Here is a 19,096-nt window from a genome sequence, read left to right on the forward strand (position 1 = left end):
AAAGGAAAAGACATAAGTTTTGGAGATAAGAATCTAAATTACTTTGTTGAATGAGTTGGAGGAGAAGACTTAAACCTCTCTTAGTAAATTGTAAAAGATAGATTATAGATGATTACAATTTGATGAAGCCACTAGAATTTTCAAGGATCTCACAAGCAATCAGGGTGCTCACCCTAGCTGGACAGGTATACCACAATTTGGTATTTTGAGCTTCCAAAGAACCCCTTGCCTGTGTGATCTTGAGATATTTATATCTTTAGGGTGGAGAAGATCAGTCATAACTCATAAAGTCCAACCCTAAGTGAGATGCTAGCCACCTAATATCCATATCCAGAATGCCTCTTGGGCTTACCTTGATAATTATCAAAAATACCCCTAAACAAAAAGGGGATCAAAATTATAAAACTGCCCTTACTAAAAAACAAATCAAAATTGGTTTTGCAAAGATAGAAAATAAATAATATATTGTTATATCAATAAATAAAAATATTTTCAAAAAACCATTTTGACGATAAAACCTTTTTAAATTGGCAGTTTGTAGGTACATGTATACTTCCGTAATTGTCAAGTTACTGGCAATGGAATATTAGTCACTAGGATCAACACTCAACGTACATGAGGTCTTTCCATAGACCTTATGTGTACTGACCATCAAGAGACTAGTCCTTATGTCTCCCATAGTCTGAGTTATTTTGACTTGCACCCCTCAAACCTATCACAATCCGACAATGCATACATAAACATGTAATACATCATGAAAGACTAAAAATGGCCCATCAGAATGATCATCTAAAACACCGATCCACTAGCCAAGTAGACCAAAAACTATGGTACCAATTTAATTAATTTTACAAGCCACAAAATATAAATGCCACAAGACACATGCCACAAAATGAGAATATAGAAATATCCAATAATGTGCAAAAATTACACAAAATAAATTTTTTTTGGGCCACACAATTCTAACAAGGTTTACAAGAAGAAGAAGAAGAAGAAAGAAGAATCCTTTTTAATTAAAAGGGTAAAAGAGTCTAATTTGCATGGACCTAGGGTTAGTTTTGGTATTAGAAAAAATATAAATACGGCACGTCACGACTTAACAGCCGGAAACTAACAACATGGAAGGTTTTAGTAATTTTGTGGAAACTATAAGGGAATCGTATGTAATTGGGCAAAGTCAAGGGGAGGAGTGTGTAATTAGGGCAAAGTACAAGGGTGGGGGCAATAGTTTTCCCTCTTCATTTTTTGGTAAAAACAGGCTCTGGCTAATTGAGCATGCACGCACAGGCACTATGATACTCTATATTACATGGATGTTATTTAATATTTTAGCTTAATCAATTTCTTTTGTTTCTCAGCAACAAGGTTCCTAATCTCGGGATCGGTCATGACTCATGATCGATACCGATCCAATACTGATCCGGATCAGTCATAATTGTTTTGAATCGGTTAAAAATGACAGAAATCCAGGTTTTATCAGATCGGTTGCTGTATCGATCATAAAAATATTAAAAAATTAACAAAACAAAAAAAACAAGGATGATAAAAACGGTAATCATTTTGTAATCCTATGTTTTAGGTTGAGGTTACCTTTTCCACCTCCTCAACCTCACCCACTACCGCCATTATCTAAAAAATCTGGGATCAAATCAATGTTTTTGTAGAATGAAATCTTCCCATAATAGATTCGTAGTCCAAAACGGTAAGATCCCCCTTTTTCACAGGCAGTTTGAGACTAAATCTCTAAATAACGGTAAGATCAATTTTTATATAGAATGAAATATTCCCTTAATCGATTCTTGATAAATATAGCAACATCCCCCATTTTTCTCGCAGATTTGAAACCCCAAATTCATGAATCATGCTTGAAAGGCTCGGGACTAAGAAAAAATATGGGTTTTAAACCCAAAAAATTGACAAGTATCGGATCCCCACTTAGACCATTGGGATATAACAATTCCCAATGAGCTTCCCCCCCCCCCCCCCTCCAACCAAATCAGCAAAATAATTTGCATGCCACTTGCTTCGTTAGATGGAGCTGAAATCTTGTGGATAAATAGATTTTCATGTCAAATTCAAAAAAAACTGGGTTACAAAAAAACTAAATAAAGCATTTGAAAAATTCAAAACTATTAAAAAAACAATTTTGTTACAAATAAGATGCATGCCAATACATGGAAGAGTATATTATTGGATTTGAGTCTTCTCCACCCATTGGGGTCCTACACAAGGTAAGGGTGCCAAAATGGAACCGAAGTAGACCGTTTATGATCAAATTGAACCGCACTGTATAAAAATGACGCGATTCTGATTTCATAGGTTCTATTATCGGTTCGGTTTGATTCAAAACCAGAAAAATGGTTGGTTAAGCGAATAGAAATCGAGTAGAAAACCGAAATTAGGAATATTCTTATTTGATTAGAATGGGGTTAAGCACTCTAAAATATTAGGACTCCTTACTGAGATTTTTTTGAATTTCAGTTTGAGTGCCAAATTCATGAAGAAACGGAAGGTTTGGGTATGAGCATGTGTTAGTGGACTTTGCTAATGAATTGATTGGTGGATTAGTGATGTCTTCAGATTGGTTTTCCTTGCGGTACTTTGCGGCCTTGAGTAATCACTTAAGATTATCATTGCAACTGGCAAGTCTTCAAGTGAACTTTGCCTAGAGTTAGATGTGTATGAATCAATATAATTTATCCTAGATAACATGGATATGAAAAACAAAATTAAATGGTACAAAGTTGAAACCGGTATTACAAACCGCATGTAAACCGGATAGCGAAAACTAAATAGAAACCGCTAAAACCGCGCTGCATATAAAATGATTCTGATTTTGGGTGATCCTTATCCGGTGCGGTTTTGATTTCTACCTTGCAAAATGTGCACCGAATTGGAACCGCATCGTATAATCAAAACAACACCATTTGACATCCTTAACACAAGGTCCCATGGTTCTCATGGTCATGGGCCTGTCTTTCTAGAGATCAACGTGGGTTACGAGGTCTTACCTAACGGGTCAAGATTTTCCTTGTCAACCCCAATAGCGAGTTAGAATTTCTCATTATATTACCAAAGCTTGATTACGACAGTGTTTTTTGAATGCATTCCAGGTCAATTTGCATTCTTGGATGATAATTATAATTGTTTTGATGGTTTGAAGATGAGAAATCAACCTGAAATGCATTCTAATAATACATACCAAATGCAGTCTTAGATCGATGTTCCAAATTTTTACAAATGGCAAACCGCGTAACTTGAATTAGATGCCCACCTCCCTTCTGTGATGACCTGCTCAGTGACCTGATAACCCCCAAAACAAAATCTAATTTTTGATGAACAAAACAAAATCTAATTGATTTACTGGATAAATGTCAAACTTGAATAGTACGGTCCAAAACTAACCCATAAGAGATTCATACACTGTTTTCATCTCTCTTCCAGTTCCTCCGCCCTAATTTCCAATGCCGGTTTGCTCTCATAAATTCCTCTTTAGCTCTTAGTAGATGATGAATATGGAGGTGGTGGAGGAGAAGATGGTGATGGTCCATGATCGGAGGCTGTTTCAGGTAGAAGATGTTTTGATAAACGTGCTATCTAAGCTACCCGTGAAGACCCTCTTGAGATTCAGGTGCTTATGTAAACGATGGCATTATCTGATCTCTCATGATCATTTTTTCATTCAATTCCATTACTCTCACCCAATCCAACTCCAAATCCAAATCCAAACATTCTCTTCTCCACTTCTACTCATTAAACCTCCAGCCAATCCATGGGAATGGGAAAGGGATCCCTCCCACAATTTCCTAAAATCTACGGACAGAGAAGGGAATCCAATAAGCAGATTTAAGATCAAGTGAAAGAATGCTTTCCCCACGGTGTTACCTATTTGTTTCGATTTGGTTTCCATTCAAGACAGCTATGGTGACTATGAGGGGATTCATATTTGTAATCCTAGTACACATGAATTGGTAACATTTTCAAACCCTCCTCCGTTTCCCGTTTATAGACCTAGATCTTCTGTTGGTTTCGGATATCTTCAGTCAATTGACGATTATAAAGTAGTTCGTTTGATTCCCCCTAATTATCCCCTGTATGGAACCGATTTAGCGATGATGAGGCTGAGGCTACTTCATTCAGGACCCAATGTCTAGTCTTTACCCTTGGAATCGGAATGGAAAGAAGGGGCTCTAGTACTACTACTACTACTTCTTGTGCTTGGAGGGACGTGATGGATTCTCCATACGATGTTGCCCAAACAAGTGCTCCAGCAACGGAGACTTCCACTGGTTGGTCTACTATGATCCTTGGATTGACAACAAGGTCTACCATGGGCATATGATTGACCCTAACAATATATACCATCATCGCTTTGACCTCGAGAACAAAGAATTCAGACTAGTCTCACATCCTGAAGGTTGTCTTGATCTTAGGTCTTTACAAAATCAAAGTTCTTTACAATTGGTGGAGTTGAGAGGGTTGCTATGCCTTTCATGTGCTAAAGATGATTCTAAAATGGAGATATGGATGTTGAAAGACTACTACTACTGCTACGGGAATGAGAATGTACATGGATGAAAGAATACTGTATTGATTTGAAGGTAGTACCTAGAGAGACTGTTATGTACCTAGAGAGAGACATAGAGGATACAAATGTTATGTACCTAGAGAGAGACAGAGGATACAAAGGTGTTAATTGAGACAAAATCGACGGGTTTATGGTATTACCCCATCTCCAAACCACAAGTTTCGAGGGATTTATACATCATAAACAACTGCCATATCTACAATTCTGTTTCTACATGGAGATTTTGCGCTCACTAAAACAATTAGCACAGGTACTTATACTATGCTTTTGATTAGTTTTACACTGGATTAATTATATGTAATTAATATATAAAAACTCTTTTGTTGCATTTGATTTGATTGGATTTGTTGAATTAAGAATTGCAATAGCCTCAAATTTCTCAATTATCTTGTTCCTCCTCCATTTGTAGAATTTGGATTTCTAATGAGTAATATCTATCTAACAAATGTTAAAAGTCACTTTGGCCCCACCCCCCCCTAGCTACTATTGATCAAGGAAGTTATTACTCTATTATGCAGGGATAACATGGTTGCAGCTGAAGCGAAAGCACAAGTGCCAATCTCTGCCACTGTAATAAGAAAATTGTTGGGTGCTTTGACCTGTCCTCTTGAGCAAAGCTTTTGGGGATGTCGACCTTTCATGTTATCTGATGAGAAGAGAAGGATGACTAGTGAGTCATCTTCTTTCCTTGTGAATTCAGGTGGGTTGTAATAGTCCATGGGTGTTCCAAAAATGCGTATCCAACTTCTTCACAGGTCCATACTCTATAAATGTTATAATGGCTTCTATTTTTTTATGGATTTATGAATATTTTTTCCATTCAATATTATGTTAGTAAGGGAGGACTTGCATTGGATAAAGGTTACATGTCTTCTCCCTCATTTTTTTTTGGGTTATAGGAAAATTTAAATTGCTGGAAAGGAAAAGTAGGTATTGCATTACTTCTCCTTCCTAGCCCACCTCGGCTGCCCATTAATCTGCTAGAGCTACAATATCTCTAACAACAGTGTAAGTAGCTCCCACGGCCAAACATCACACGAGCCTTGCGTGCACCAAGAAATAAGTTATTTACAATCCATCCACACTATTAATTGTGTCCAACCTTGCTCATAAGCTCGTTGTAAGTCTTATAATGAGCTCTTGGCCTCCTGAGAGGTTGAGACCAACACAAAATTTCTATTACTCCCTTATACTTACCTCCTCAACTCCTTGTTCAAACTTTTACATCTGATTCTCCCAAAAATCAAACTCCTTTCTCTCCTTCTCCTCTGTTAATTTAAAATACCCAAATTATCCTCCAATGATTCTATCATTCTATTTCTTTTTTAACTTTTTATTAACAGAGGTGGGACCCGCTTCTTCTTCTTTCTCTGCAGCTCATCCCCTCACCTTGTTCTGCACTGTAAACCCCTCACCTCTTACCTTGATACATGAGAAAGGAAACAATCTTCTACCCCATTTTCACCCCATTTTCCTGTAGTTGTGTAGAAACTTCTCAACGAAGACGCTGCCCATAGCGATCATCTTCCAAGATCAGACGTTGTCGTCGATGATGCAGATAACATGGTCGTCCCCATGATATTGGAGCTCTTGAAATTGTGCTCTAAACTCATAGTTGGGCATAGAATAAAAAATGCTGAGTTGTTGGAAGAGCTCTATGAAATCTTTGCTCCTATCTGAGATCTCTACTCTCCTGACCTGGAATCATTCTTCTCCTTTTTTGGTGGATATCTCATTCTATATTTTAAGCTGATACGAATGTACTACTATATGGGATGTGTGAACCAGTGAGCCCTTAAGAGAGGATCACACTAATTGGGAGAAGCCGGTACTGTGGTTGTGTTTGTCGCAATTTATATGAACCAACCCCCTCACCTTTCCCCACTGCTCACCCCCTCACCTCTGCTATGCAGAACATTTTGCCTCTTTTTTGTGGGGTGGTTGTAGCAACGAGGTTAGGTGAGGGGGTGAGTGGCGGGGCAAGCTGAGCTTTGGAGAAAGAAGAATAAGAATAAGAAATGAGACTATTGAATCATTGGAGGGTAATTTGGGTATTTTAAATTAACAGAGGATAAGGAAAGGTGAGAGTTTGTTTTGTTTAGAGAGAATTAATGTAAGAGTTTGAGTAAATATAAGGGAGTGAGAAATTTTCCCTTAACAAAAATCATTTTTGATTAAAAAAAAATGAAAATTGTTTGGTAGATACTAGACTTAATAGAGTGTAGAATGAGATACAAGAAACTACATATGTGTAAATAATTTTTGGGGAAAAGAATGTTGATCGCGTGGCCTATGTAGCTCTTGCGCTTAGACATAGAAGTGCACGAAAATACTGCACTGCCCCCATGGAAAAGTGGGAATCTCGCCCAGGGCGATGCTTGCACACACGCTCCTATTGGCCAGCACGTGTGTGCAAGCTCTAGCGGCCTAGCTAGGCAACGATCTCTTTCCCATAATTTTTATATCATTTTTGAAGAAATGGGTCGAAATAATGGAAATTTATCATTGAAGTTAGGCCTTTCTAAAGAAATGGGCCCATATATAATTTAAGAGGTGGGTAAAGAGATTCCCCTTCACCCATCTTCCTTCCCAATTCCATATCTCCTTTGTAGGCAAGCACTAGATGTCGTCAAGTTTGGAATCGCAGGATGTTATGTACCTAATGAGGCCCACTCTAGTGTATGGACGCTAGCTTGGGCCAGCCTAGTATGGGATAGGTTAAAGGGCTTGATATAACGTATTCCATCAGTTTTGATGCTTTAGGCGTATCGTTCAAGTACCTAACGTTTGGTATTAGAGCTGGGTATCACGTAACGGGTTCGAGTCACAGAGAGGGATACCTATGATAGGGCTACCTAGAGCAGAGTGGAGCCACTAGAAAGGGCTACCTTCCTACAACTGGAGTGAAAGTTGTCTAGAGTGAGAGCCGCAGAGGACGACGGCTGCGGAAGCGTGTTGGTCTATTATGTGCCTAATGGGCCCCATTCTAGTGTATTGGCGCTAGCTTGGGCTAGCCTAGTATGGGATAGATTAAAGAGCTTAATTTAATACATTCCATCAACTTCGGAGCTTTTGGTGTATCGATCAATTACCTAACACAGGAATCCATTGTTTTTCCTCCCTTTGTTTCTCAAAGGAACCTCACTTACTCTAATGGCAATCTGAGAGCAACATACAAAGGAGACCGAAAAGACAAACTTTTTGAATATTCGTTGAGTTACAAGAACATACACGAGTTTCAAAGAAACCAAGAACCCTAAAATTGCTACTACCTTAATTTTTACCATAAAGGAACTTCAGCAATGAAAATAACAAACGACATACCCCCTCGTCTCTTCTTCCATTTATTCATCTATCTTGTACTTTTTTTTTTGGTAATTATTCGTCTATATTGTACTGTCTTTCTGGAATTCTTCATTATCAGTTTATAATTAAAATAAGTCCCAGAATTTTATCCCAAATACAATAGCCATATTCATTCTGAGCGGGGAGGGGTGACGTCTCACAGGGAGGGAGCTAGTTGTGCATAGGGGGAGTAGGGAATGCCGATGGCCGGAGTCGGGACTCTGTTAGCAAAAACACGCATTTCTATTTTTTACCGTTTTAAACACGTTTTACATACGGAAAAACCGTCATATGGTAAGCATTCCCATTTTAAACGCATTTAAAACATGTTCCCATTTTGTTTTTTTGGCCTTTTAATTTGAACAATGGCTTACTTAACTGACCATATCTCTCTGTCACGTACTCTGATCGGCCTGATTCTTTCCATGATGTACTGATGACTCGAAGGGCTACATTTTTCATGATATCACCTTCAATTCAAAGTCAATGCATGGACACCGAAATTAGAAGCATGTATTTCAAATAAAATTTCCTCAATTTACATGAGAATAGTGTCATTTGTTTTGTTCCCTTTTTTATAATATAGATATTTAAAACCCGTACCATCCATTTTCTATTGTTTGCCGTTCTCTATTTCTTTACCGTTTTAATTGACCGTCTGTTTGTAATTTTTGGCCGCTTAAAACCCATACCATAAGGCTTTCATTTTTTTGCCGTTCCCGATTTTGGTAACTATGGTATGGCGAGGAGGGTTGAGATTAGGAATGGAGCGGAGATGAGTTTATCCTTCCTTTTCTTATAACATAGAAGAAAATTACATTTTACCTTAAGTTTTGGGACTTATTAAAGCACATGCTAATTAAAGGTGTCTACATAAATGGTCAAAAATATTTTTTTGTCCGTAATATATAAATAGGTCTCGATCCTATTATAGTTTGTGTTATTTTGATTTATTTAAACAGAAATAAGGTCCATAAATGATACCAAACACCTGCAAAAACATTTTTGTGGTAGATAAACATAAAAAACAATAGATACCAAAGATAACTTAAGATAGAACCCGAACTCACATTGCCTATTTAGGATCATAACTCCATCACAAACAAACAAATGTCTATTCCACTTAGGGTCTTTTTGTTATTATTTTTCATTTTCATTTATTTTTTCATGTGTATGGTATTATTTTTGAAACTTGTTTTTATTTAAAATAAGTGAAAACACCCCCAAAATAATTGGATTATGGCCAAAAACATTTTTTCCTTCAGTTTTTTCAATTTTTTTGCTCTTTAATGAGCATGTGTTCATAAGACCCAAATATGAGGGGTGAAATAGATATTTGGTCGTTAAAATAGAAAGGCAAGTCCCTTCTTCATTTTTTGAAACAGAGAGAGAGAGAGAGAGAGAGATGGAAGGAAAAGTGGCGACGTCTCTCACAGCCGGCAGTTGGCAGTCGGCAGCATCTCTCTCGCTAACATCCCCTTCTTTCCGTGGTGTTGTGACTGAAGGACCTGGGTTGCTAGCAGCTCCGCCCAAGGGACTTGCGGTTACAATTGGCGGTGGTGGTTGTTGGGTTTCGACGGCCTTGCACGGCTCAGGTAGGTTTAACCCCCTCTTTATCTCTGACCCTCTCCTACCCCCTAACCCTTTTTCCCATCTCTGATGCTTCAACCCACCGGAACCCATCTCAATCTCAATCTCATGGAGTGGAACAAACAGTGGACCATTAATAAGAAGATAACTGATGCAATATGTCCTAGCACTGTTGGACAAGTGTGTGTCCATCAAACCCGGTTCGGTTCGGTTCAACCTGGTTCACCTTTGTATTGAACATTTATACATTTTAGTTTAATATTGTCACATGCGATATAAACTTTTTGAGCATTATGTGTCCATAAGTTATACTTAAAATGATAGTCACGCCTAGGGTTTGGGCTGGGCACCCTTATCATATGGTCGTCGCATTGGGTATGCCTAGACATGTGATATCAGGGTACGAATGCGAGTGCTCACATGTTTGATGTGTGCATTGGCGAAGAATCTACTTTGTCGATTCCCTCATGTATTACTACCAGATGTAGGAAGGGATAGACATGTGTCACCGACACCCTGTACCTGAGGGAACCTTGTCATTGCAAAGTGTGATCGCATTCTTTGGTTCATCAATGACTGAGACTCAAGCGAGTCAAAGTCGGTGTTCTGGGAATGCATGAACACTTTGTGAGTGAAGGAGTTATCCAACATGGTCACCACTGCCCGATTGGGGAACACCAAGATAGAGACTGTCTATGCATTGTTGGATCAGAATCTGGATCCAGTACCGTTTTGGAAATGGTTTTGCAAAATTTATTTTACATAAAATGATACATTATTTATAGTTATTTCAAATAAAGTGTTTTATCGAGTTTTACGGGACCCGATCGGATGCACAGATGCTCTTATATGGACATGTACTATGGATTGGGGTTTGGTAGTACATGTGTACATGTCCTAGATTCCATAACGATGGTGTTGATTAGTGGGGGAGTTGTATATGATAAATTGTTATCATATAGGGAGTTATTTGAAAGTTACTAATTTAATTGGCTCTTTATTTAATTAATGGATTTGGTGCTAATTATAATTATCCATTAATAATTAAATAAAGAATCTAATTAATACTTTCCCTATTAGATTCTCCTTCTTCACCTGTGTAGCACTTTGAGTTTAAACAGAACTGCCAGACTGAGAGAGAGAGAGTCAGACTCTCACTAGGGCTCTATTAAATCTATCTAGGATTTAATTAAACCCTATTATTATAAATAAGGGACCATAAAACGTAGAAGAGAGAAGCTCTCCATGTTTTTGGAGCAGGCACTCTCTCTCCTACGTTTTTGGTTTCTCTCTCTCCCTCTTGTGATCTCTCTTCTTCTTCTTGCTTCTCTCACCTGTGTTTGAGAGTTAGGGTTTGTGAAACCCTAGATCTGTGTTGAGGAGTTTGAGGGCATCTGGGATTGGCATGTAGAACCTTGGTAGCACCATTGGAGGTTCAGATCTGTTTGCTTGGAGCGCTCACTGGAGGAAGAACCACTGTCTATTGGAGGAGCAACACGTGAGGCTCACCAGGTTAGCAGTTCTTTATTAATTCCTTTTGTTCATTGATTATTAATATTTATGGGATGCGAAAGAAACTCGAATCGATTAATTTCCACTGCGCCTTCGAGTATGGGATGGATCCCTCTTGCCATATGATGACTAGAGATGTATTTTCTCTGTCCCTAATGTGTTCTATAATTGCGTGGGACACATGAGGGAAGGAGAGACCCTATTAGGAATGCACCAGGGTTCCTATGGGAGACCATGGGAAACCCTAAAATTAAAATGGGGCACCCATGGGACACCATGAGATAACCCAGGGCGTGCAATACCCTAATTTTCAGTTAATTGGTTTCCCTAGGGAACCATGTTTTTATCCTTGGACCGTTGTTTGACCAACAGTGTGGTATCAGAGCCACATTTCCCACCCATGAATATTAGATAATTAATTGTTAATATGATTATCATGAGTGGGATGCAAGTTGGCACATGGGTGGTTAGGATATGGTTGTTGTAATAACCTTTCCATGTGCACATGGGTAGTTACAAGGTTGTTAGTGTAACAACCTACCCATGTGATGATGGATTTGGTTTGTTTTGTTTATTCAAATTATTGAAGCATGTATCCAATTAGGTTGTGATTACTAATTTTTATTTTAAAATTTTTTAATCATGTTCTATATGTGGGGGGGGGGGGGGGAGCGCACGCTGCCAAGCCTCTGTGCACGCCCTTCCCCATGAACCTACCTTTGTGCGCATCCCCTTGCGGGCTGTTGCCTGCGGGCAGCAAGCTTGCGGGCTGTGGGCCTGCAGGCTGCTGTCCGTGGGCCCTGTGCCTATGGGCTGCGCAGGGAGTGCCTGCAGCCTGCGCAAGTGGGCTGCATGCACCCCCCTTGTTTTCCCTCTAGTTTAACAAAAAAAAAAAAAAAAAAAACAGATTTTTCAAAACAGAATTTTATTATTTTGTTTTGTTTTTGGAGGATGATGATGGGTGAAGAGATTCCCTCTTTACCCACTTGCAATCGCATTTTAATTTTATGGGCTTGGATACATGTTATCACATGCGATGTGGTGGTTCAATAATTGAAGGAATCCATGTTTTAATTTTTGGTTCACTTGCTTTAATGCCCATGCATGAAATTATATTATGATGTGATTATGGGAATGGCATTCTAATAAATGGATGGATTGTTTATGTATATGATACATGGGGTTATGAGTGGATGTGATGCTTCTCTCTCTTTCTCTCTCTCCCCCTTTCTTTTTTATAAACAAATGTACTCCACCCCATGGGCAGCCCAAATGGTGGGTTGGTTTCTCCATGCGGGGTTTCTTTATTATTATGGAAAGGAAAGTGTATAGAATTTTTCCTAGGTTTCCATTGTAAGTTTAGAGGAGTTAGGACTCCCAGGGCATGTTGATGGTGATCCACATGTGGTACTCAAAGCTTATGGAGATGCAAGTCACCTACTTTGAAGACGTAATCGGGCGAAGGAGATGACCGAGGCGTGGCATCCATGGCATGAAAAATGCACCCAAAGTTATTAGTTTTATTTTTATTGGGAGGATTCTTTAATTGCTTTTGATAAAAATGCCGCCATCCCATAATCACTTTTAATTAATGTTGATTAATTATGTTGTTTAAATCTATCCATGTATGTGAGAGTTAATTAATCCCTCTTTATTCACAATACATGTATGATATGGACTAGTCTTAATCAGTAGACATGTCCATGGCCTCCTATTGAAGATAAATGTAGAAAATATGTGACATGACCCCACATAAGCCGACAAGACATTGTCAGGACCTCTGTCACACATTTATCTATATTTACCTCTATCTAGATACGTTAGGGTATGGATAGTGAGAGGGCACTGCGACAGTGGGCCATCTTTCATGATTTCATGATTCTAACTAATGCAATAGGTAAGTACATGATTTGGGTGTATGTCAGCCGATATGATCTGGACATGATACCCAGGTGGTCGAAAATATTGGAAGCCCATGAGGCGGACAGCTTAGTCCACACTACCATGGTGTGTATAATGACTCCCGACAGGATAAGTTATGCATGCAAGGGTTGTAGGTATCCAATTCATCTTTTGGGTTATGAGGGAAACCCAAATCATGAAAGACCATTGATGTGTGTGTGCTCAATTTATTATTTTCAATGGTCATTAATTAGCATGTGGTTATTTAATTGTGCATGTGTAGATTAATATACGATGGTTGCCGTTAATTCCAACCTGTTAACACTCATTAGCGAATACAAACTTAATGGTACAAAGTATGTCGATTGGTACCGGAGCATTAAGTTGCTCCTGACTGCTGAAGGAATGTACACAGTTCTAGATGAACAAGTTCCTCCTCAACCCGACCCGAACGATTTTGAGGCAAATGAAGAGATGCAAGAGTTCTTCATGAGGGATTCCAAGGCATCACTCTATATCCTAGGATCGTTGAAAAGTCAGTTGTAGACTCAGTCAAGGATATACGCACTGCTGGGGGTAAAATGGATAAGCTTGCTGAATTGTTCAACAGGTAGTTGACACACGCACATTCTGATGCGGTGACTTAAATCCATAACTCCAAGATGTCCTAGGGGACTTCAGTGATGGATCATGTAATGAAAATGATCAATCTGTTTGAAAAACTAGAATCCATAGGGACTGATTTCAGCCTACGATACAAGACTGATGTGATCTTAGCGTTACTCACTTCTGCCTACGCACCTTTTAGGATGTCCTACAAGATGTCCGAGAAGGAGATGGAGCTCACTGAGCTTGCTAATGCACTGGTAGAGGCTAAAGTGTCCTTAAAAAAGAACAATGCTGAGGTCAATGCAACTGAGGCAAAGCCTTCTTCAAATGGGAAGAAGAAGAAAAAGGGAAGTAAGGGTAAGACCCTGAAAGCTAAGGGTGGGAAGTCTGGCAATAAAGGCAAAGACAAGTGCTTCTATTGCAAGAAGGAGGGTCACTGGAAAAGAAACTGTCGTGCTTACCTGGCAACTTTGAAAGACAAGAAGCCGGATGAAACAGAGGCTGCTAAAGAAGGTACATATGATGTTCACGTTCTTTATGAGTCTAATTTATCTTTTGAACCGACCAATTCTTGGTTGGTGAATAGTGGATCCACTGTTCACATTTGCAATGATTTGTAGGGGTTCAAGGAGACAAAGAACCTGGAAAGAAATGAAATGCATATTCGGATGGGCACTGGAGCTGAGACCATGGCGTTGGCTGTGGGAACTTTTATTTTAAATTTTAGTTCTGCTAGTTTAATTTTAAAGGATTGCTATTATGTACCCTCTTTCAAGAGGAAGATAATTTCAGTTTCAAAACTTGTTTTGGAAGGATATAGTTTTTCCTTTAATTCTAAATTGATTATTCATTTTAATAATTCCTTTGTGGCATCCGGATATATGCAAAGTGGTTTGTATTTTCTAGATTGCCCTATTAGAACGAATGTTGTTTCAAATGTTGATTTGAAACGAAAAGCAAGCTCAGTGAACTCAACATATCTGTGGCATCTAAGATTGGGTCACATTAATGTGGACCGAATCAGTAGATTGGTGAGGGATGGGCCATTAGAGAGTCTGAGGGTGGAACCATTCCCCACCTGTGAGTCATGCCTTCAGGGCAAAATGATCAAGAAACCCTTTAGCAATAAAGGTGCTAGAGCCACAGATCTGTTGGAGTTGATACACACTGACGTGTGTGGACCCATAAGCATACAACCAAGATATGGGTATGAGTACTTTATCACGTTCACCGATGATTACTCTAGATATGGTTATATATACTTGATGCGTAGGAAATCGGAAGTCTTTGATAAATTCAAAGAATTCCAAGCCGAGGTTGAAAGACAGCTCGATAAACGCGTCAAGTCCTTACGATCATATCATAGAGGGGAGTATCTATCGGATGAGTTTAAAGAACATCTCATATCCCAAGGGATAGTTAGTCAGCTAACTAATCCAGGCACACCACAACAAAATGGTGTATCCAAACGACGCAATCGGACCCTATTGGATATGGTCAGGACAATGCTCACTTATAGTGAGCTGCCTCTTTCTTTCTGGGGGTACGCTTTAGAGACGGCGATATATATCTTGAATAGGGTTCCATCTAAGTCTATAGCCAAGACACCCTTTGAGTTGTGGAAAGGGCGAAAGCTAGTATTCAACACCTTAGGGTATGGGGTTGCATAGCACATGTGCGAAAGCAACAGACAGACAAGTTAGAATCTAGGACTTCGAGATGCTATTTCTTAGGCTACCCCAAAGACACGATAGGCTATTATTTCTATGACCCAGTTGACCAAAAGGTCATTGTAAGTAAACATGTCACATTTTTGGAGGAAGAAATGATGACCCAGAGGTCCGAACCAGTAGTCATAAAAGAGCTATCAGATGGCTCAGAAACGTCACTTCCAGAAGTGAGACCAACTGACATACCCGCTGAAATACCAACACCTGAGGAACCTCGACGCAATGGGAGGACTATTAGACCACCCACCAGGCTAACTCTTCTAACCGAAGAGGAAACAGTGGAAGAGTTCCACATGGTATCAGTTGAATCGGATGATGATCCGATGACATACTCTAAGGCTCTAAAGGATGTTGATGCCACTAGGTGGCTGGAAGCAATGCGCTTTGAAATCGATTTGATGCATTCCAACAAGGTCTGGACTCTAGTCGATCCACCACTTGGCATCAAGCCAATTGGATGTAAATGGATCTTCAAGAGGAAGAAGGACGCAGATGGAAAGGTTGAGAGATTCAAAGCGAGACTAGTGGCAAAGGGTTATACCCAGAAAGAGGGTATAGACTATGATGAAACCTTTTCACCAGTAGCGATGATGAAATCCATCAAGATTTTATTGGCTATCGCAACACACTTTGATTATGAGATCTGGCAGATGGATGTGCAGACTGCATTTCTAAATGGGTTCCTTCAAGAGGAAATCTACATGTAACAACCAGAGGGGTTTTCTTCCTTGGAGGAAGAAAGAAAGGTGTGCCAATTGCAGAGGTCCATTTATGGGCTGAAGCAGGCTTCCAGGAGCTGGAACATCAGGTTTGATCAATCAATCAAATCGTTTCGTTTTGATCAAAACTTGGATGAACCATGCGTTTACAAGAAGATCAGTGGGAGGGCAGTATGTTTTCTTATTTTATACGTAGATGACATATTGCTGATTGGTAACGATGTAGGTTTTCTTTCATCGGTAAAACAGTGGTTATCCATAACGTTTTCGATGAAAGACCTTGGTGAAGCTAGCTATATCCTTAGGATTAAACTTATAAGAGATCGTCAGAAAAGGATGCTAGGCTTGTCACAGGCTACCTATATAGACAAAGTCCTGGCCAGATTTAGTATGGAGAACTCCAAGAAGGGAAGTGTTCCCTTCAGACATGGAGTCAGTCTTTCCAGATCTCAATGTCCTCAGTCTCAGACAGACATTGAAGAGATGAAGAGGTTCCCTATGCCTCAGCAGTAGGGAGTCTTATGTACGCCATGTTGTGTATGAGGCCAGATATTTACTATGCAGTAGGCATGGTAAGTCGTTATCAATCTAACCCTGGACGCGAGCATTGGAGTGCTGTCAAGAATATCCTCAAGTACCTAAGAAGGACTAAGGAATATTTCTTGGTTTTTGGATTTGATCAGTTGTCAGTATTGGGATACACACATTCGGATTTCCAAACTGACAAGGATGACAGAAAATCCACGTCCGGGATGGTATATCTAATGGGTGGAGGTGCCATTGTGTGGCGGAGTGCGAAACAAAAGTCTACAGCCGATTCTACTACCAAAGCAGAATACCTTGCAGCTTGTGATGCAGCCAAAGAAGGTGTTTGGCTGAGGAAATTCCTATCAGATTTGGAGGTAGTCCCTGATCTTGTCAAGGGCCCTATTCCCCTATTATGTGACAAGAGAGGGGCCATTGCACAAGCTAAGGAGCCTAGGGCTCATCAGAGGAACAAGCACGTGCAGCGGAAGTATCACCTCATCAGAGAGATTATCCAACAGGGTGACGTGAGTATCTCTAAAGTGGACACAACTGAAAATGTGTCTGATGCCATGACAAAGGGTTTGTCACCAGGAGTGTTTGAGAAACACATGGAGGGCATGGGTTTAAAATGTATGAGGAATTGGCTTTGATGTACAAGTGGGAGATTGTTGGACAAGTGTGTGTCCATCAAACCCGGTTCGGTCCGGTTCAACCCGGTTCACCTTTGTATTGAACATTTATACATTTTAGTTTAATATTGTCACATGCGATATAAACTTTTTGAGCATTATGTGTCCGTAAGTTATACTTAAAATGGTAGTCACGACTAGGGTTTGGGCTGGGCACCCTTATCATATGGTCGTCGCATTGGGTATGCCTAGACATGTGATGTCAGGGTACGAATGCAAGTGCTCACCTGTTTGATGTGTGCATTGGCAAAGAATCTACTTTGTCGATTCCCTCATGTATTACTGCCAGATGTAGGAAGGGATAGACATGTGTCACCGACACCCTGTACCTGAGGGAACCCTGTCACTTCAAAATGTGATCGCATGCTTTGGTTCATCAATGACTGAGACTCAGGTGAGTTAAAGTCGGTGTTCTGGGAATGCGTGAACACTTTGTGAGTGAAGGAGTTATCCAACACGGTCACCACTGCCCGATTGGGGAACACCAAGATAGAGACTATCTGTGCATGGTTGGATCAGAATCTGGATCCAGTACCGTTTTGAAAATGGTTTTGCAAAATTTATTTTACATAAAATGATACATTATTTATAGTTATTTCAAATAAAATGTTTTATCGAGTTTTGCGGGACCCGATCGGATGCACAGATGCTCTTTTATGGACATGTACTATGGATTGGGGTTTGGTAGTACATGTGTAAATGCCCTAGATTCCATAATGATGGTATTGATTAGTGGGGGGTTGTATATGATAAATTGTTATCATATAGGGAGTTATTTAGAATTTGCTAATTTAATTGGCTCTTTATTTAATTAATGGATTTGGTGCTAATTGTAATTATCCATTAATAATTAAATAAAGAATCTAATTAATACTTTCCCTATTAGATTCTCCTTCACCTGTGTAGCACTTTGAGTTTAAACAGAACTGCCAGACTGAGAGAGAGAGAGTCAGAGTCTCACTAGGGCTCTATTAAATCTATCTAGGATTTAATTAAATCCTATTATTATAAATAGGGGACCATAAAACGCAGAAGAGAGAAGCTCTCCATGTTTTTGGAGCAGACACTCTCTCTCCTGCATATTTGGTTTCTCTCTCTCCCTCTTGTGATCTCTCTTCTTCTTCTTGCTTCTCTCACCTGTGTTTGAGAGTTAGGGTTTGTGAAACCCTAGATCTGTGCTGAGGAGTTTTAGGGCATCTGGGATTGGCTTGTAGAACCTTGGTAGCACCATTGGAGGTTCAGATCTGTTTGCTTGGAGCGCTCACTGGAGGAAGAACCACTATCTATTGGAGGAGCAACACTTGAGGCTCACCTGGTTAGCAGTTCTTTATTAATTCCTTCTGTTCATTGATTATTAATATTTATGGGATGCGAAAGAAACTCGAATCGATTAATTTCCTCTGCGCATTCGAGTATGGGATGGATCTCTCTTGCCATGTGATGACTAGAGATGTATTTTCTTTGTCCCTAATGTGTTCTATAATTGCGTGGGACACATGAGGGAAGGAGAAACCCTATTAGGAATGCACCAGGGTTCCCATGGGAGACCATGGGAAACCCTAAAATTAAAATGGGGCACCCATGGGACACCATGGGATAACCTAGGGCGTGCAATACCCTAAGTTTTAGTTAATTGGTTTCCCTAGGGAACCATGTTTTTATCCCTGGACCGTTGTTTGACCAACAAGCACTACTGCAGTAGTTGAAGAACAACGTGTAATGTTGACCCTTATGGATGGACCTGAGAAACCATTTGTCCACATAATACCTAGACATAAGAAATATGAAGGGCTGGAAGCAAAGCTGCAACATACACAAAGAAAATATGGATAGATCATACTGATGCACTCTATGTCTCACAGGGTGAGGAGATGACTTTAATGG

At 39.7% G+C, this 19,096-nt stretch overlaps 1 long non-coding RNA gene across 1 annotated transcript; it reads right to left on the reverse strand.

The window, feature by feature from the left end:
• Window positions 1–325: 325 nt before the first annotated feature.
• LOC122662260 lies at window positions 326–18,984 on the reverse strand. The gene is made up of 3 exons (XR_006332998.1): window positions 18,898–18,984; window positions 9,568–9,570; window positions 326–339 (listed from the first exon to the last, which is right to left on the reverse strand). It is a non-coding gene; the product is annotated as an uncharacterized LOC122662260 (long non-coding RNA).
• Between the last annotated feature and the right edge of the window lie 112 nt (window positions 18,985–19,096).

This window comes from Telopea speciosissima, chromosome 5, assembly GCF_018873765.1.
Source record: "Telopea speciosissima isolate NSW1024214 ecotype Mountain lineage chromosome 5, Tspe_v1, whole genome shotgun sequence".
Lineage (NCBI taxonomy): Eukaryota > Viridiplantae > Streptophyta > Magnoliopsida > Proteales > Proteaceae > Telopea > Telopea speciosissima.